The sequence below is a fragment of the Sciurus vulgaris genome (assembly GCF_902686455.1).
Source record: "Sciurus vulgaris genome assembly, chromosome: 6".
NCBI lineage: Eukaryota > Metazoa > Chordata > Mammalia > Rodentia > Sciuridae > Sciurus > Sciurus vulgaris.
Window position 1 is genome coordinate 169801655 of NC_136466.1, and position 21278 is coordinate 169822932.

The window sequence follows — 21278 nt, forward strand, 5'->3', positions numbered from 1 at the left end:
TATTAACTGGAAAAGCATAGAGATGACAGGTAGGGGCCCAAAGTGACATCTGCTAAAAAGAATTCATCTTTTCTCTTCCCACCAGGACACATCAGAACCAGAGTCCATGCACGGGCGAAGACTGTTGGTGGTGCTTGTAAGATGAACCAGTGTGTCTATACCCCATTAGAAGGGCTAGTTATACACACATTCATTACAACCAAATGAGGTAATGTCTTATTCATACAGCAATTCAAATTTCAGCTAGCCAGTTACCTAGAGCACAGTCACAAACTCTCAAGGAAGCAACCCTGGCCTCATAGCTACAAGAACAGCGTTAATGAAACTCTTGTGTGTCTCTCTGCAAAAAACAGGCAAATGTCCAATTTGAGAAAATCAAGAGCTTTGAGGATCATTTAATTCAATCCTCTAACTTTACAGGTGAGAAAACAGGAGCCCAGAAGTAGTTCCAGGAAAGCTCTGCAAAGGCTTCTGGGGGTGTCAGGACCCATCCCTGTAGCAAGGAAAGCCTGGTGTGAGGGGGTCGAGAACACAGCTGTGGGACTCAGAGAACATCCTGGGCAGAGCTCCCAGGTGACCCCGTGATCCCTCTTCCTGTCTGCATATGCTGTTCTGGCCTTGCCTTTGGGGTACGATGTGGTGAACATGAAAGGGGGCCACTCCTGCCGAACAATCACATGCCACACCTAGTGGGCTACGGGTATGACAATGATCTCAAAATCATATTTCCTACTGATGTTGTACATGTCTTAGTTTGGGTAAGCAATTTATGATGTCCACTTAACAATGAAATCACCTAGCAGTGCATCTCTCAGGACGTGGGGGATGCCTGACTAGTGTTTGGGAACAGCCCTGGGCCTGGGGTAAGGCAGCCTGGGAGCCAATGTGGCCTAGCCACTTGTCAAGTGCATTGTCTGGGCTGAATTTCTGATTCCTCTTTATAAACAAGGGGGTGATGAGACCTGCTTCTTAGGGTTGTTTTGATAGTACCTGTTGGGTGCCCTGAGGCATTGTGAGATTTGTGCACTGAGGTCATCCAACTTCCCCTTGACTACAAAGTTCTTGGTGCATGACGAATATTCAGTGACAGTCTTCAAGTCCGTGGATGGAAAATCCTTTCTATCAAAGGACAGAAACAAGCCACTAATGTGATGGATGTGGGCCACATGACCGCAAGCCAGCATGGTGACCAGGCACACCACAAGTGACCCGGAAGCATCCAGGTGGCACTCTGCTTGCCTGTTTGACCCTGCAAGGCTCAGCTCCTCCTGGGTCTTCCACCTTTCCTACTTCTCGAAGCCCCATGCTCACCCCCAGGCATGCGTGGTTCTCTCCTTAGGTCTGTAGGTGTTTTCACCTCTGAAAGTCTGTCAGGAGAAGGCGGCCTGAAGGATTTCAGTGTCCCCAGACCAGGGAAAGAGGACCCCAGGAAGCTCGCACTGTGGATTCCCAACTGCCAGGGCCTCAGACTCAGGGGAATCTTCTCCTCTGACGGCTCAGCCTCCCCCAACCTCTCCCACTCGTCTCCGACCATGCCAGAGGCTCAGCTCCTCAGAGTCTCTTCCTCTGCCTGTCGACTTTCTTTCTGAGCTCTGCCTGGAATGCTCCTCAGTGAAGTTTTTGCCCTTGCCTGTCATTTAAATGAATAGGAGCCCCAGTCAGAGGCTGTGTTCATGCTTTCTGTTCCTGTAGAGCAAATAGCCACCCAACATAGTCCAAAAGCAATCTGAAAACCGAGCTCAGTTGTTTAAGAAGCAGCCAAGCCTCAGTCAATGCACACTGCTGAGCTTCAGCCACTCGCAAGTTGCCTATCGCCAGCCAAGACCAATGAAGGCCAACTCCTGGCTGGCCCAGTGGATCCAGTCTAGACTCGACCTTCCAACCCCATCTGTAAATGCCCACTGTCCACAGAGCAGAGCTATCTGACCTCCTGTTCTGAGCGCTGCCTGTGTCAGGAATCACTTTTTGCTCAATTAAACTGTTCAATTTAACTTCTCTGACAAGTTTTCTCTGAACACATCCACCTTTTACAGTGCCTGTCGAAGTCAACAATGACCTCCACATTGCTGTGAAATCTAATGGGCAATTCTCAGCCTCATTTGATTGGATCCATAACAGCATTTACTTGTGTTAAGACCAGTAAGGAGGGGCCAAGCCCCTGACCCCACTCTCAGCAGCTTCGAAAACTCTTAGCTCCTTCAAGAACTTCCTGCTTCCTTCCCACCTGGCTGGCTGCTCCATCTTAGGGAAGAAGTGACTTCTTTGTTATTTTCCTAACCTCTTAATGTCCGTTTGCCTTGGGGCTCCGTCCTTGAATTCTTCCACATAGGTGCTGCCTCCCTCCTGACCTTGATAGTATGTCTGTACCAATAGCTCCAACCCAGGCTGTTTTTCCAGCTCCATCTCCTCTAAGTCTTTCATTTTATGAAGTATTTTACACCGACCCTGTCCTCCCATCCTCACAGCAAATCTTGTGTAGGAAATACCATGATTGCCTTGTTTTGCAGATGAGCAAACTGAGGCACAGAAAGTAAGAAAGCAGAATCTGAAGTCAAATTAAAGTCCCAGGTCCATATTCTTTTTTTTTTTTTTTTTTTTTGGTGGTGCTGGGGATTGAACCCAGGGCCTTGTGCATGCGAGGCAAGCACTCTACCAACTGAGCTATATCCCCAGCGCCCCCAGGTCCATATTCTTAAATACTGCACCAATCACCTCAATACGGCCAATGCGCATCATAGGACAGGCAGTGACTCACGTGTTCTAGTTCCTGGGAAGTGATTTCTCCCTCCTCTGCACCAAAACCATCTGTTGACTTTGTTCACTCAGGAAATAATCAATCACCCCTCACATGTGTTTTGTGGGACTTGCATTCATACTGCACTTTTTAGTCTCCAGGATGATCTTAATGCATTTTCTAGAGTTCTTTTCCCAGCAGATCCTAGGGTAGGCAGGGCAGGAATCCTCAGTTTTTGTATCATCTCCGTTCCCAGCAGGTGCCTGAAAGAGCTCATGCTCCTGGACCCTCGAGGAGCAGCGAGTGTCTAAGGAGAGGCCTGGGCACTCTGCTTCCCTCAGGAGACCTCACGCTTCTCCTTCCTCCTGGTCTCCACCCCTCTGTCCCGTTACCCTTACCAAAGACCCTCAGACCGACTCTTGTTTTGCAGGCTCCATGCCAGCCCCAGGACAACCAAGCCTTTGAGAGTCCCCTTCAAGCTACGAGCAGATCTCTCCCTGAGAAGCTACCTCCGCCAAGCCCTCACTTCTATTATGTCCTCTCTGCCTCAGAGAAAGAAAATCTAGCAACAAGAGATGCACACACTCACTCTTGACAGGCAGAGTTGGGGCTAGTGCCAGGTCCCCTGAGAGCCCTCGGGTCTTTCCAGCAAGGTCCCCCGGAGCACAGTCCCTGATCTGCGCAGATGACAGACTTTGCTTTACCATGCGAGACTCAGTTTGCAGCCTTCTAGCTTAGGTAGCCAGATTATTATTCCGTTTTTATTTTTAGAGCCGGAGCAGACACAATCAATTTAATTTCAATGCTCTGATCATAAACCTCCATGTTAATATTGCCCCTTTAAATTGAGTGTTTATGAGTCCTTTAAGAACCACCTGGATATTCTACCTTGAGGTCCCAAAGTCATTTAGCTACAAATTACTGAACATTCTCTTGCACCTTTTTCCTCGGTCTGGACTTGATTATTTCTAATTATCATAAATGCCCTCTACATTCCAGACATGTACTGTTACAGTCACACCCACAACCAGGGGTTTGTGTTCACGTGCAGAACCAAAGCAGGGTACCGCGTGGCTCAGGTGTCCCTGCCCAGGGCTGAGGGGTAAAACAACCTTCACGCCTTTGGTTGAGCAGGAGGTTCGTGGAGGAAGATGCCACTCTCCAGGTGTGCAGGGTCAGATCCTGGTGGTGTCTCTGTCTAACGTGTGCTGGCCTCGCACGGAACTCCATAGGCAGTGCCCACGCCCAGTGAACCCTGTGAAACCAGTTCCTTATAAACATTTAAAAATGTAGGTGGCTGGTCCCAAGTGCCCTTCAGAGGCAGGGCAGTCGGGCTTTCCAGGCTCCCATGCAGCCGCCCTGCAACCTGGTGCATTTCAGACACACTGCTGTGCGGGAGCCAGACCCAGCCTCCCATCCCACCCTCCCAACACCTCTCGAGTGCCAGTCTTCACACAGCTCCTCTGGCAGACGGAGCAGCTGCAGAAACCGCTGCGGAGGCTGTCAGAAGGTGCAGGCTGCCAAAGCGCAGTTCCGGGGAGGCAAGGGGCAGGTGACCTCTGAATGTGTCTGACCTTTCCTGCTCTGTGCTCCATTCCAGAGCCAGCAACCTGACAGAGCAGAGGCCCAGGCCTGGGCTGGCAAGCGTCGGCTCCTCACATATTCTCACAAACTGGAGACACGTTTGCTCTCCTCCCAATTCCCTTCAAAACTCCTGACGTGTTTCTGAGCCTAATTTGACAAACACTTGAGCCTGGGGCTGGTGGGCCCCAGACAGTCAGGATGCACTTGCTGCCCTTCACCGGGGCTCCTGTCTGTGCCCTGGCCAGTCAAGCCCAGCTCTTGAAGGCGGTTTCCCACCTCCTGGCTGATTCCTCCTCATCCTGAGAAGCCCAGATGAGTCACCAGCAGGAGGAGAGGGAAAGTCCATAATAAGAAAGCAGACAAGAATGAAAGGAAGCCTTTCAGCTACATCCTGCCTCCAGAAAAGGGGTTGGGATCAGATGATTTGAACTACAATGTAGATTCAGAAAAGTTCGCTATTCAATTTCTTTCCAAATAAAATGTGATAAATGCAAAAGAACTCTTACCAAAGTAATAATTGGGTACCAGTCTTTCAATAACTGTCATGAATTAATGAAAGATTAATCTTTTAATTTAATCTTGATCATCATTAGGTTTATCGATATTGAGATTACTCTGTTCATTGATACCTTGCAGATGGCCTGCCATGACACTGTGAATCGGAGGGGAAAACGTTATTTGCTAATGATTTTAGGTGATGATTTAATGGATTCTCACTTTTTGTTCAAAAACAAAAATAAAATGAAATAAAGCCAAGAAGATGTTTGTGGGACTACACTAACATTTTGGAGATCAGAAGACAGAGGCGAGTGCCCACTGGCCCTGTGGAACAGACCCCACGAGAAGCCTGTGGGTCTCATAGAAACCACCAAAGTCCCTAAAAAAGCTCTGCTGCCAACAGACCAAGGAAGCAGAGAATAAGAAGCAGAGGTTCCTGAACAGCCCCTCTGGGAGGAAATGCACATATCACACATTGTTGGTGTTTTGTTTTTTCAATTTTTTTTGGGGGGGTGGGTACGGGAGATTGAACTCAGGGGCACTCGACCACTGAGCCACAGCCCAGTCCTATTTTGTATTTTATTTAGAGACAGGGTCACTGAGTGACTTAGTGCCTCGCTTTTGCTGAGGCTGGCTTTGAACTCACGCTCCTCCTGTCTCAGCTTCCTGAGCCGCTGGGATTATAGGCGTGCACCACCGAGCCCAATGGCACCAATTGCTTTTAACCTTCTCTCAAGCCATCCAAAAGTGTTTCTTTGCAGCAAACAGTTCCCAGACCCTGAATGCTGGCACACGGGAGGACCAGGGGTTCCAGTCTGCCCACCACCACTGCCTACTGCAACCTACCTAATCAGCAGCTTGGAATCCTGGGTCCCGCCAGACACCCTGGGCCTCTTCCCCTCTTGGCCTCCACATCCCACAGTCAGCACGTCTGCTTCCAAATACCCCACTTTGCCAAAGGCACCAAGAAGGGCCTCCAACTGCCTTGCAACCGTCAGTCTGACCTCTTGCTCATCTGTCCTCTGCACTGTGCCCTGTACTCTTGGTTCAAGCATATCTGGTGGTGCTCCTCACTTGTTTAAAACTAACTTTCAATCAGAGGCCAGGCACCTGCAGCGTAACCGCAGCCATTTGTATTCCTCTACAGAATGTCTAGTCATATTTTGGTCATTTTGACTAGATTATATATTTTTTTTACCAACTTGTAGGTTATCTTTACATATTCTTAATTTAAAAATGTATTAGTTTTATTGAAAATGTATTCTTAAATTTCTAAACCATTTTTACTTTGTTTAAAACATCTTTTGACATACAATACTTATGTCAAATAATAATAATTTATTATTTTTGAATAAAAATAAAAATATTTTAATTTATACTTCACTAATATTTGAGGAATCCTCATAATCTATCTATAGTCTTTTATTGTTTTTTATTTGTTCTAATTAGTTGTACATGACAGTAGAATGCATTTATACATTTTGATAAATCATACATAAGTGGAGTGTAATTTCTCATTTTTCTGATTATACATATTGTAGAATCATTAATTTTATGCACTCAAATTTCTAATTTTTTCTCATGTGTCCATGTGTGTATATTCTTAGGAAATATCTTGTAAGATCAAGATTTAAAAGCTATTCACATGTATTTTCCACTAATCATTTTAAAGTTTCCTTTTTAAATATTAAAATTATTAATCTGTCTAGAGTTGATAATGTATGTAGAATGATATAGGAATGCAAATATGTGTTTTTATTTGGGGAATATCAGTTTTCCAACCCTGTTTTTGAGTAATTCTCTCTTTTCCTCCTTCTCTGTGATACCACCTCCATCATGAATCCAGTTTGTTCCTGTGGTGGATGGTCCTGTTTCTGGGGTTCTTATTCTACTGTATTGATAAATGTATGTTTTTATTCCATTGGTAAGTGATTCTTCCTTCATTGATTGAGAACATTCTCTTCTGCTATAGAGTAAAAACAAAATTATGATCATAAGAACAACTCATGAGTATAGAAGGCTAACAGTATCCTGCATGATAGAACTTTCCTTGAGTAAAATATAAATATATGTTGAACACAGGGTTTTTTTTTTTTTAATGTGAGAGTATTGGAGTGCTGCTTATCAAAATAACATTATAGAAGATCCTACTCAACACTAAGTAACCATAAAGGAGAGACCTGTCCCCACAGATGGACAGCTCTGTTACACTTTCTTTTTCTGACATCTGTTCTGACCCTATGAAACTTCTGCCCAAGTAAAATAATTGCCACTCAGCACTGAAAAGGGAGTTGCAGCTTTGACCAATATAGTTGACACGGCATCTCCTAACAGAATAAGGGTGCATGAACCCAGGGAAACTCCCTCTGCTGAGAAGCCTTGCTTCCCTTCAGTCTGGTCCTCACAACCAACCTCTTAGGCTGTTACTGCGAAAGCCTGATGTGTGTGTGTGGGTGGAGTGGGTCATGAGGAATAGAACATCCAGAGGTTTAGATTGTGTATGGCTTCCAGTCTGCATTCTTCCTGCACAACACCCTAAATGTGTAAATTTGCAGTGTATTTCCTCTTGCACTTTGCCGAACATTTTTAAATTCTTCAAAAACTCTGATTCTAGCACACCGAGTTGTTTTGTGAGCCTGTGTTTCCATGAGAAATGGGATGTCCGATCAATAGTATGATAGGAGGTTGACGTTATATCAAAGTAGTTTTGTACTTGATTAATTTCTACTTCTGCATCAGCATCATAGCATTTTAATCAGAACAACTTTAAAATGATAATAACTTAATTCATAATGATGATAGCTTAATAGTTAATTAATAGATCAGACCCACTCCAGGTTCCTCTTCAAATATTCATGGTGTTTTAACTTTCAGAATACTTTTTAAAATAATGTAGACTAATTCTTATATTGATAAATGTAGTATATGCCTGTGTTTATGTTCCTTTGAATATTCCTTAATAAAATATTATTATTTTTCTACAGAAGTTTTAAATCTATTATTTGATTATTTAGGCACTTTAAGTCTCTGATACTATTGTAAATGGTATATATAACATCAATTACAATTTCTGATTATTTTCCACTGGAGTATTAAAATTTAATTATTTGTTTATACATTAAGCTTTTATCCAGCAACCTTGCCAATTTCTATATGTATTTCCAATAATCTTTCTGGATATTACATTTTTTAAAATATAAATAATCATCATTTGAAAATAATGCAAATTTAACTTTTCTACATTTTAGTCAGTATTCCATTCTTCTATTTTCTTTTATTCTCATTACATTTTACTTGAGAGGATCTCTAAAACAAATTTGATTGAAAGTGGTGATTTGGGTATTATTATTCTGGTTTTAAATAAATATTACTATGGAGGAGACACACTGGCAAAAGGCTGAAGAGCAGCCCTTACCATCCTTCCTCTCACAAGACGGCCTGAACAATAAGCAACTGCGCTTTGGTGGAGGTAAGTGGAAGAGAGCCCCAGAACACTTCCGGGGGTCAGCAGAAGCCCTGCAGAGCATGGCAATCTAGAATGTCCACACAAAGCATAGGACACACATGTTCTCTGGCACCCCGTCCCCAGCCAGGAGCAGCTCAGAACTAGGGAGACTCCTCCCTGGGTGGGATAGGCAAGCAAGAGGACCCAGCAACTCCCACCAAACCTTGGGCACCCTCCACACTTCCTACTGGGACTCTTGAGTTCTCATGCACTAAGCTCATCTGAGGGGACTGCCTGGAGTCCACACATTGAAATGCCCAGAAGACAAAGAGCCAACAGTGTACCCCACACCTGTGTCCAGAACAGCTAGTAGACCATCGCACCTGTGGACTAGAAATACTGCTTGACTGTGTCCTGCTCTGGTGACAAACAGCCATGGAACCCCACCATCCCTGACACCTAGGTACTGCTGAACTACCCACACTTAGTGACCTGCCATTCCTGAGCTCAACCATTGTCTTGGCCTACCCCATGAGACCAGGCTGCATTGGAGCCACACATCTGCCCTCCCAGTCACTGCTGTACCCTGTCCCTGAGGGCCTGAGCTGAGGCTATATGCTACCTCCTGGGAAACAGCAACTGGAGTGCCCAGAACAGTCATAACCCATGTCTGACTGAAGTGTCACATAATTCTTGAGACCTAGTTGAGCAGCCAGACTCGGAAGGGCTGAGATAAATGTAGTGCCCTGTGTTCAGAAAACAGAGCATTGGCTGAGCTGAGACCTCACCCTACAGGTCAGAAAACCGCAGAAGCTGGACAAGACCAAGGACCTGCAACCCCGGAGCTGGGTGAGCTCCCAGGACCCTGCAGCCCTGGAACTGGGTAATCCCTCTGGACCCTCGGGTCCTAAAACTGGGCCAGCCCCCAGGTGCCAAGCTGCTGAGCCACTCTGCTCCTTAGGTAGGGGTCACCAGGTATTATTGTTTCCATTCTCTCCCAAGTGTAGGACCACAAACACTTCCTGGAATCATAGAATGAGAAAGGACAGACTTAACTTATCTGTGGAAGGCAAAGTCACTGGAGAATCATGTCAGCCTCCTTCAGAAGCAAGATCTGAAGGTCTAATGGAATCACCCAGGACAGCCTCAAATACAGCTCATTCCCCATGAGAAAGAACATTGACCTGTGGTGTGTGTTTTGAGGGTTTGAAACTTAAAGTTGCTTAAGAACCCAGGGCGTGGATCTCTTTGGTAGAGAAAAATGTCAGTCAGAAACCAGGAAGTAAGCCATGCCTGTAGTTTATCTTTACTTAGGGCTCTCAGGCTTCCCATGAGCCAAATGGAAAGACCAGAGCTTTAAATTCAGCCACCAGAACCCAGAGAATTGGACACTGTGTGGCAACTGTAGTCAAGAGGGAGAAGATCTTTCCTGGTCCATCAGTAATTATGACTGTTCCAGGGACTCAGGGAAGCTGTGGAGAAGGCTGCTAAGAGGTCACTTTTGGAAGAAATTCCAGAAAACATGAAGAGTCAAAGTCACAAATGAGCTTATGGTACCTCTTTTCCAAATAAATATTCTTTATTTGGGTACGAACATTTGACTCTTTCTGGCTTTTGCACAGGATATTAAAAGTCTCTTAGAAATCCTAGTGTAAGAGAGAGCTGGAGGGAATGTACTGGTCTCTTTGCTGTTAAATAGAGGGAGCTGTAGTGATTAGTCAGAGGTGGTGTTAACACTTGTATTTTATGAAGCAGCTAATGATCATCATATATGACCATTTGATACTGCTTAAAATGTCCAAATACTATTAAACATGCCTTAATCAATAAGAACTTGCTATATGGATTATGATTTTCCCAGAATTATACCTTAGAAGAACATATTTTTCCTTTCACAGTTAATATCAATCAATCCATGGCACACCAGCTGCAGTGGAAACCCACACTGCAGATGGAGCTCAGCAATGGAGGGAGCGCCAGCATGGGCCTCTGTATTTGGGTGTGGTCAGGTGCGGAGAGGTAAGGCCTTCTCCTCACGAGGATGGCTTGCAGCCGAAGCTTCGTACCATTCATCTGACGGTGGTCTCAGAGGTGACACAGAGGCTGTGTGTATGAACAATCAGCCGTTAAAGAGCGATGGAGCTCACGGTGAAGGGTGAGTTGGCTTTAGCCTACTGACTCGTTGCCGTTGGTCTTTTCAGAAAGCCTTGTGGAGTCATCCTGGAGGCTGAGTTCTTATGCAGAAGACTTTTACTTCATGACAATCAGTTTTTCAGTTAATCCATTGCTCCTCACACTCCTCCTGCTCTTAAGATTAGAAGTTAGGATTTCCACTCTTCTTGCACACGCCACCCTGACCACATGAAAGTCCCCACTGCAGACCGTGGCTCTCTGTGCACCCAGGGCCAGCTCAGGTTCATGCTCTGTTTTCACACGGGGCTGAATTGCCTTGTGGGAACTCTCATTGTTTCAGCCACAGAGTCAGATCCATCCAAAGAATCAGCAGCAAGGAGAACAGAGCACAGACCACTGGAGTGGAGGGTGTTAGGGCACCTGTGGCCAGTCAGGGCCATCACCGTGTATTCTGTGTGCACCCCTCTTGGCTCATTCTAACAAAGGTCCTCCATTCTGAGTAAATTGTATAGATTTTGATTTACAGACCAGTCTTAGGGAGAAAGTCTCCTACAAACTCTATGTAGAAATCCCACAGGAAAAGCTATTCCTGAGGCAGATTTCGCCTTCCTTTGGTCCTCAGTCCTTTCCTTAAAACACTTGGCCTAAAAGAGGCTGGTTGATGGCTGTATCAGGAATTGCTTCCTTTCCTTGAAGTGACTTCACCCTGGCCACATGGAGGGCCTGGGCATTGAGTTAACTGCTGTATTTTCCAATGTAAGCTTCACGGTACAACTTGGTGAGGATTCATTTCGAATACCTCCATGGCACATTAATGGAGTCCTTGAGCTTGAATTTCCTAGGCGGCTCTTCCACAGGCAGAGTTGTAAGGGGTGAACACTTGCTCTAGAGCTGTCTTGAAGTCTCAGTCCCTCAGCACCCTGCAGGAAGGGTCAAGCCTCGGAATGCTGAGGGCAGGAAGGGGAGGATCCTGTTATTTTTCTGTTTCCTTGCAGCTGCCCTGGACACTTCACATGACGGTAATGCCATCCACAACTGGCAGATGCTTTCCAGAAGTCAGAGAATTAAGCACCATTGTCTTGAAACTTGTAAAATTACCTGCTTTCTCCAGCAATGAGCCAGGCTGCTGTGTGTTAGAACCGGCCTCCAGCTCCTGGGTCAGCAAGAACAGCCCTCAGGTCATTCCTGCCCAGTAGCTGATTTTCCATGGTTTCTTTATTGCTCTATGCTTCCCAGGGCAAGTTCCAACTAATCAGATGAATGAATATACACAGGTGTGATGCTCCCAAATCTTCAAGTCACCCTGGACACCCTCCTCTCCCTGCATGTGGGGATGCAGGACTGATATCTCCTTACTTCTCTGTCCGGGACAGATGTGATCTGAAGCTGCTTACAGATGGCTGCCAGCCTTGCTGGATCACAGAGGGACAGTGCCATAGAGGTTGTGCTGTCCTGCAAGACAAGTTCAGGAGGGGGACGGCCACTCCTCGACATAGCTAAGCCAGCGTTGCTCTCGGTGCTGAGGTCTCACCAGCAGCAGGGGAGACGCATGATCACCTGTGGGGCTGATGTGGGCACATCAGGCAGCAGAGCCTCCTGCCCAACTCCCTCCCACAGCTCGGAGAGGTTCCTCCTCTCACTGAGGACGGCTGCTCCATCCTCATCCCAGGAGGCACAGGGAAGACCTGAGAGACAGGGCCGTGCATCAAGGGGACAATGAAGAGCAGTCTCATGAGAACAAGCAAGGCGCTTACTCAGGTTGCTGCGATGAGGGAGGCCGCCTGCAGCTGCTTCATTTGCCCAGATCCAAAGACAGGTGGAGACAGGGAAGGTTTTGTAGTGAAAATAAAGGGGAGGCGTGGGGTGCCTGATCAGAGGCGATGGCCGGGGGAAGGTGTGGTGACAGGCCAAAGCAGGACAGCCCTGGTGATTTGTTATGGGATTCTCTTGCTCTGGTTGGTCCTGAGCTGGACGAAGGGGCAAGAATTATAGAAGTTGCCACCACTGACCAAATCCTAACAGCCTGGGGCCCCATGCTACAGAGGTGTGGTCTGGTGCCTGGGCTGGTGGCTGGTGGCTGTGGGCTGGGCCCTTGTTTCTCTATTTATATATGGCCTGGTCTTTTTTGTATAGTGTCTGTTTGCAGTTGTAGTCTCCAAAACGTTATGATTTGCTGCTTAAATTAACCAGGTTCTGTTAGTTGAAATGAAGCATGTTTCTTTCTACCTAAATATAAATAAATGCTCATGCACCAAGCATGTATATTTGATGTTGACATAAGGGGAGAGACCTGGCCATCGTCCCCACTGGGCTGTGTTCAGGCTGCCTGTGTCCTGCAGGTGGTTGTGTTAGAGAAAGTGAGCTCTGAGCCTAGGATAAGGGGATTTAGGCATTTCCGGCCTTCCTCTTGATGACTTAAAGACAACAGCAAACAGCAAAAATTCAAAGTGAACAGGAAAGCAAGCAAACCAGTAGGATAAAGTTGGTTTTGAGTTCTGGGGCTGGCTTTATGACTTGGAGAACTGGCCGACCTCATGATAGGAAGGAGAATGGCAAACGATGATTCCAGGAGGGAGAAGTTTGGGAACCTCATTTCTCAAATGGTTGAGGCTCTGGAAAAAAAAAGAAAAATGGGTCTCCACAGGAAGACATAGCACTAGAACGTGTTGCCCAGGGAGGAGGGATTTCTATTAGTTTGAGAAGCATAGAAAAGGCACTAATTAGGCATAAGATCTGATTACCCATCTATGGGCAGAGTTTGCAAGGCCCACAAGAGTAGAGTGGAGTGGAAGGCCTGATGGGGTTAGGGACATTGTCAGTCCTGAAGAGGATCTCGGGTGATGTGCATGTGGGATCTTAGGGTGGGTGTTAGATGTCACCCAAAAGCTCATGTGTGAGACAATGCAAGAAGGTTTAGAGGAGAAACTATTGGATTTTTAAGCATTAATCCAATCATTGAGTTAATCCCCTGATGGTACTTAATTGAGGGGTAACTGAAGGCAGATATGGGGTGGCTGGAGGAGGTGGGTTCCTGGGGGCATGGCCTTTGGGTATTTATTTGTACCAGTAAGTACCTCTCTCTGCTTCCCTATCACCATGCGAGCTGCTTCCCTCTGCCCCACTCTTCTACCATGATGTTCTGCCTCACCTCAAGCCCCAAGGAATGGAGCCAGCTGTCCATGAACTGAGACCTCTGAATCTGTGAGCCCCAAAATAAACTCTTTCTCCTCTAAAGTTGTTCTTGTCAGGTGTTTAATTTACAGCAGCCAAAAAGCTGACTGAAGCAGTGAGCATGAGAGAAAAAAGGGGAAAAACAGATGCAGGCACTTGAGCTTTATAAATCTAGAAGTCAGGGAGGAGCAGGACCGTGGCCCAGCAAACAGCCAGACAGTAGGGCCTACGTCCCACTGCCCAGGGTCGCTGGACATCCTCCACATTTTCTCTGCCACCTGGTGCTGAAGCAAACTGGAAACCTCTCCCGAAGTGAACCTGAGGTTGACAATGAAATGGAATAAAACAAAGTTTCCTTACACGTACCTTAAAACATAAATGCCATTCGCCCACCATACACAGCTTTTATTGGGATACTTGGTTTAAACTGGGTAACAATTTACAAATTGCAATTTCAATGTTCGAACTCATGACCTCGCCGTAGCCCAGATGAGTGGAGGAGGCCCTGACTGAGCAGACGGCCTCCCGCAACCTCCTGGTGGGCAGCTGTATTTCCAGGCAGGGCCACCTGATGGTGGGTCCACAGGCACTCAAGGGCAGCAAACACCACATCTGCACACTTTTACCTGGTGTACGCATTTCTGATATCAGACATAAAGAAGATACTTCAGATGCGACTGTCCCTTGAGTATTAAACAGTCAGGCCTCTGAGAACGGAGACAATGTGTTAACTCTGTGAATTGAGTGGTGTATTTTGGTTCAATTTATTGGCACATAAATAATCTTGTCTTATAGTCTCCATAAATTCCATCTTTAAAAAAAATGCTCACTATTATTGAATAAAACAATAATTTTAGATGGTTGCAATAGCTTGGAGGTCTATTTTTATACACAAAATATTCTGTCTGAAAGTTGGCATGTGAAGGGAAATAAAGGGGAAAGAAGAGAAACCTGGTCACCTTGAGAAGTCAAGATGAGACTACCTTACAGTGCAGCTCCCATGGGAGAGCGCAGGCCCCACATGACATCCGCGTTAGTGCCACATAACTTCTTTCTGACTCGTGTTATGGTAAGTGTGCTGAACTACCTAAAAAATGCATGCGGTACTGGTTTCGAGCGTGAGCAGAGCAGTGAGTTAGTGACCGCCAGGTTCATACAGTGGTAACTGTGCATGCCCTCATCTGCTATGGAAAGGAACGGCTCTTCCACACCAGGTGGAATCTTCTGGTGCTTCATCCTCACAACTTTCTGGGAGAAACACTTAAAGTCCAGATGTCTCCAAACCTTATAAAGTTTCTTGAATGTGGCTTGACCAGGGAGTCACTGCACACAAATGGCTCCGTGGCTGGACTTCCTTTGTAATCCCTCTGCAGCATGCAGAGGTGTTCTGTCTTGCTTTGTGTTTTCTTTAGCTCTCGTACAGAACTAAGGTTAAGAACAGGCTCCTCTGTTAAATACAAGATAAAAGTTCCAACGTGTATCGTGCTGATATTTTACTCTTATGAACACTGGAGCAGGCTTAATATGAACTTTCTGAATCATCAAGTGGAGCAGCTTAGTGACAGTGTTGACATGATCTGTCCTCCCCTTTCATTATTTCCTTTATTATTAAGCATGCATGTACTGAGTGCTTGCTGGGCACCAGGCCCTGTTCTTAAGGCCAGAGATGTAGGGATTGAGAGACCAAAGTGCTGGATTCCAGCTTCTAGAAGCTGTGCAGAAAGGAGTGAGGTGTTGGTCTCTGCCCCAAGGAGGAGAAGCAGCAAGGTGTTCTACAAAGCACCAGCGCCCTCCCTAGACTATGAGCAGGCTGAGGTGGCCAGGTCCCCTGGGGACAGAACCCTGAGAAGACACGGATCCCTCCAAGGAGAGGAGGCAGACTAGCCGCTTCTCATTTGTCAGAGTGTGGATGAAAGGTGGACCCTGCTACTAGTGACTATGAAGGAATTAGGTCCTTTAACAAGTTTTTAACAAGTTTTCCTACAGACCCAGCCATGGTGCTGTGCTGTTTTGGATGGCAGACAATATTCTCGCTCACTCACACCCTTTCTACACCGGCCTTGCTCAGGAGCACAGGAGTAAAGCAGCGGGCAGGGCAGGGCAAGGCTGCTGAGAAGCTGGCCAGGACATGCAGGAGGAGGTCAGAGCTGTGAGGGACAGCCATCACCTTGGCCTCCTCCACAGGCTCTTCCTTCCACCATGCAGAAGACTCAAGTCAGCAGGAACACCCCACCCGTCCAGCCTCCAGGCCTGGGGCACAGGTCTACGTTCTCTGGTGGAAGGCAGAAGCAAAACACCTGTACTCAGAACAGAAGTGCAGTTTACTGCCCAGGACTCAGCCCTCTAAATCAGTTCCAAACGGAGGAACTTTCTACTTCTGCTCCTGTTGGCAGAAGTAGAAAATCCCTCCCAAGATGAACTGGAGACATGAGAAAGGAATTAACTGCCACCAGAAGCAGGCAGGAGTGCTGGGACGGTGTGCCCCACACCCAGCCACCCTGGAAGAGCTGACCCTGAAGCCCCTGCACCCATCAGGAGCCCAGCATCAGGGAAGAACACAGATGGGCCCCCACCCCCACCCCAGGCAGCGACGTGCAGGTCTAGAGCTGAGGAAGAGAAGCGCTTCACAATGAGTGTCTGTGACCGCAACATGGTGCTACAAGAATCCCACACCTGTGAGGCATCAAAGGAACCATGGCAACAACAAAACTCCACTTAGCTCCATTCCTGCTGGGTGGGAACCAGCCCATCACCTGGCCTCACAGAGGGGCAGTCAGCCCATCTCCAGCCACGAATGAGGCACCTGGGGCTCCTCTCCTTACTTGTTCACAAAACCCACATCTGGAAAAACATTGCAAGATACATAAGTAAGGAAGAAAACAACTCAAGTGACCAAGCAACCAATGGAAGCAGACCTAAAGGTGACCCGCAGGTGGAACCATCGAGCAGGAAACTGAAGATGACACAATGATCAACAACGGGGGAACTGAGGACAGAGTGTGCACACAGATGGAGAGTCTCAGCAGAGAGATGAAACCATACAAGAGTGAATAAAATGCTGCAGATAAAAGGAAGAGTATCAAAGATGGAGAAGACGTTTCTGTTTTCATCAGGAGTCTAGAAATAGCTCAGGAAAATGAAGAAAGGCCTACAGATTATCCAAACTGCAAAAGAATCAGGGAAACTGGCAAAAGATGACATGCTATTCTAGTAACTACAGGGAAATTTTAAATAGTCTAACATACGTATAATTGAAAAACCAGAAGAAGGCACAGAATGGGACAGGAGAGAGTGAACAGTAATTTTTCAAAATTAATGAAATCACAGAAGCTCATTGAACCCCACACTGGATACAATTATATAAGAAACTTAGATATTTCACAGCTGCAGTTCTAAAACCCAGAGACAAAGAATAGCCTGAAGACATGAAGAAGAAAAATGACCATTACACAGAATAACAAAGATTCAAAAACAGCAGTTTTCCAGAAATTAAGCAAAATAAGGGACATCAGTATGGTTTCCCAAAAGTAGTGAAAGAAAAACTAAAGGAAAGTCAAACGCAGATTTCTCCAATCAAAAACATGTTTCAAAACTGAAGGTAAAATGCATCTGCTTCTCATAAGAAGGAAATCAAGAGAACTGGCTGCCGACAGGTATCTACGACCAGCTGGCGACCTGGATCTTCAGAAATAAACAAGGGGGCCAGAAATTGCAAACATGTGAACATAAAATGTTCTATTTGTTTTAAAATAATTGACTTTCTAAAGTAAAAAGTAGTAATCTTGGGGCTGGTGTTGTGGCTCAGTGGTAGAGCCCTGGCCTAGCACGAGTGAGGCACTGGGTTCCATCCTCAATACCACATAGAAATAAATAATTGTGTCCATCTACAACTAAAAAAATATTTTAAAACAAAGTAGTAATCATGTATTAAAGATTCAAAACATGTAGCTGAGTGTGGTGGCTCATGCCTGTAATCCCAGTGACTCAGGCTGAGGCAGGAATTTCACAAGTTCAAAACCAGCCTCAGCAACTTAATAAGGCCCTAGGCAACTCAATGAGACCCTTTCTCAAAATGAAAAATAAAGGGCTGGGGTGTGGCTTAGTGGTGAAGCACCCCTGGCTTCAATCCCTGGTACCACAATAAATGAATATATAAACATGCATAAGAATATGTTCAAAACGTACCCAGGAAAGACAGAGGATTAGAAACACCTGTGGAAAGGTTCTACCACTGCACATAAACCATTAAAATATTATTAATGTAGATGGCTAAAAATTAAAGATGCACGTAATGGGGACACCAGTACAAAAGTGGAGTATCTCTAATAAGCTGAAAGTAAATATTAAGATAGAGTAATGGAAATAGTCAATGCAAAAGAGAGAGGGAAAGAAAGCAGAGCGAAGGAGGCAGGCCACAAAGCCATCCCAAGATGGGAGGTTTAGACCCAACCACAGTGATGGCTGCTGCGTCAGGAAAAGCAGACTAAACAAACACTGTCGGTAGAGTTAAAATTCTATGATTCTAAATCATAACTAGAAAGATGGAAAGTTAGACGTGAGGAGCCAGTGGTAGACGCTGGAAGGTCTTTATTAACAGTCAAAGGATGACGCTCCGGGGTCTTTGTCTTGGGGCACCGACCCACCCGAAGGACTTCACCACCTGCCCTCCCACACCATCCCGGGGCACGCAGGGACCTGCAGAGTGAGGCACTGGGTGCGTCGGCTTGCTTAGCAGTCCCCCAAACAGTCGTCCTTGTCCCCTCCCTTAGGGGCGTTGTCGGATCCACCCCCTGCGGCAAGTGGGAAAGGGAGCCTGGGGTGAGGGCCCAGGTCACAGTTCTGCCAGAATCCTGAGCAACGCATGGTACTGCTCGTGGGATTCATACCTTAGACCACTGGTTTCTGGGGTCTGGGAGTAAAAGGCCACCCCGCTGCCGGGTCGGGTGCGGCTCTCCCCTTTGCTCTGCAGATGATGCCAACACCCCCTTTACCTGTCTGGGAGTTGCTGTTTATACCTTGGGAATGTTTCTTCTAAGATCAGGAAACACCTGAGTCCTGATGGCAGCCCTCCCTGGAGCCGAGGTGCCCCCTCTCCTCAGTGACCTCTGGGGGACTCTACTGATCACATGGAGGAGGCCCCCACCTTCCCCATTCGCCAGACTTGGAAAGCCCCCAGGAGACACTAGGGGCTTCGCACGTCCCCTTGATGTGGTCACACTAAAGACTAGGTGAAGATTTTCTGATCTCTTTCTCGTTCCATGAGCCAAAATAGAAATAATAATAGATGATTTCATCCCAAAAGAGTCTTCTTGCTACTAAAGAAACGGGGTCCTGCCATAGGGCAGGACAAGCCCAACATGCTGGCAGAAGTCAAATCCACTGTGAGTTCTGGTCCCTTTCCGCTATTGCACCTGCCAGGCAGTAGTAACACTGTCCCCCAGTGTGTCAGCCATGCATTACTGGGTCCTGCAGGATTGCTCAAGTCCTTAGGTTGAAGCAACAATTGCATTTGCTTAGCATTTGCAGTAGGGGAGAGACCGTCACTGGGGATCTCAGATCTGGTGTCCCAGCTACAACCAGAAAGCCCACAAGGGCCTCGCGCACCTGCCCGTTGGTGCTGGTGGTTAACGGTCAGGTGTCAGCGCAGCCTGGGCTTTGCGCGGTAGATTGATGGCCAGAGTGGAGGATGCAAGGACTCGTGCATCCTCCACTGAACACTGTGCTGCTTCCAAGTCAGCGGTCCAGGGGGAGCTCCCGGGGAAGCCCATCTCTTCCTGTGAGTTTGAGTGGCCGTGGGCGAGGCTTGGTTTCTGTGAACCCATGTTGTACAACAGGTAGGTAAAGAGTTACTCCTTCTGAAGAGCAGTAGATGTTCAGATGTTGTTTCATCGCATATCCATAATCCATGAGCTTATTTCAAACTCAACAGATTTTTTTTAAATTAAATGTTGATCTCTTCAAATATTTAACATAACATCTTAATAAATAAAAGATTATAGTCTTTATTCCACAAAGGGACCTATCACAGTTTTCTAGCTAGTTCTGCTTTTATTTTTATATTGCCCATCTGGCAAGTGCCTGTCTGAGTGCTTTAGAAGCCAGAATGAAGTTAAATCCAAATTGACAGAAGCTCAACAACGTTGAATCAGAGAGCCACACCATCCCCTCCAGCAAATGAGGGCCTGGTAGGGAGCTTCAAAACTGTGGATTTTGAACCAGACGGATCCAAGCCCTAATGCCATTCTAAATCCCGTATTTGTGTGATCTTGAAACCACTCAGTGGCCTTTTCTGCTTTGTCATTGAATAGGCGTAGTGACGACGTATAGTCTGTTCATTGGAGGCTTAAGCCTTGGAGGGTCTCCGCATTTCCGACCTCAGGATGGTTCTGACAAACCCACGCTGCAGCTGGTTGCTGATGGCCCTTCCCTCCAGGGACAGCTGTTGTGACTGGGCACCTAAGTCCCCTGCAGCTGTCCTGGATCTCCTTTAATACCAGGTTCCCATTTTGTCCTGGAGGAAGTGCTTGTCTCTAAGTGCCAAGAAGATCATCGATGTTTCTGAGGTCTGAGGGACCAAAAAGCTGCCCAAGCTACATAAGAGAGAGTGTCTTGGCTTGTCTCCTGCCCCTTGGCACCATCCAGGTCCTCAGCAAGGCTGTCCACACTGGGCCACTCCACTGGCCCAATGTTAATCCCTTTCAGAAGCAGACACGCCTAGAAACAGTGCCTCATCGTTTATCTTAAAGTTGGTATAAAACATTGCGTGTACTTATGGGTTGTCATATTACAATGAGATACATGTGTACATGTAATGATCAAATCAGGGTCAGTAGCACATCCGTCTCCTCAAATACGCTCTTTCCTTTGTGTGGGTAACATCCCAAGTCTTCTCCCACAGTCATTTGAGATGTACAATCAGCTGCGGAGGGCCGCAGCCACCCTACCATGCTGCACAGCTGCAGAAACTCTACCTGCTCCCGATGTGCTGGTTCCCATTATCCACCCTGTCCCTCACCTCCCTCCACAGCCTCTAGTGGCCTCTCTACTTCTCTACTTCTATGTGGTCAGTTCTTTTAGCACCACACGAGACAACATGCAGTGTTGAGTCTCTGCTTTCTCACTCACTCAACACAATGACTTCCGGTTTCATGCTGCTGCAGACGACAAGATTCCGTCCTTCTGCGGCTGATTTGCATTCTGCTGTTTATACAGACCGCATTTTGATCCATTCATGGTCAAGGGGCATCTCAGCTGACTATATCTTGGCTACTGTGAATAGTGCTGCACTAAGCATGGTGTGCAGGTACCTCTTTGATATACTGATTTATTTCCTTTGAAGGTTTACTCTGAAGTAGGATAGCCGGATCACAGGAAGTTCTTTTTTCAATTTTTTCAGTAGCCTTCGTATTGCATTCCACAATGACTGTACTAATTATGATTTCCAGGAGGAAAATTACTGCTTCATGTGCCATCTGTTTGTCCCTCAACTCCATCAATCTGACACCTTAACCTACCTATCATCTATCTATGGATCTTTGTATCATCTATGCATCTGCCTATCCCATTTGGTTAATTAAATTTCCTACAATAACTTTCTCAAATGCATTGTAGTTGATCTCTCTGGCTTGTCATTTATGTCATCTCTAGGTTCTTGATGAAATCTCCTTGCTTCTCACTTGATTCCAGAAGCTGGAATATCCATAAGTTAGTTGA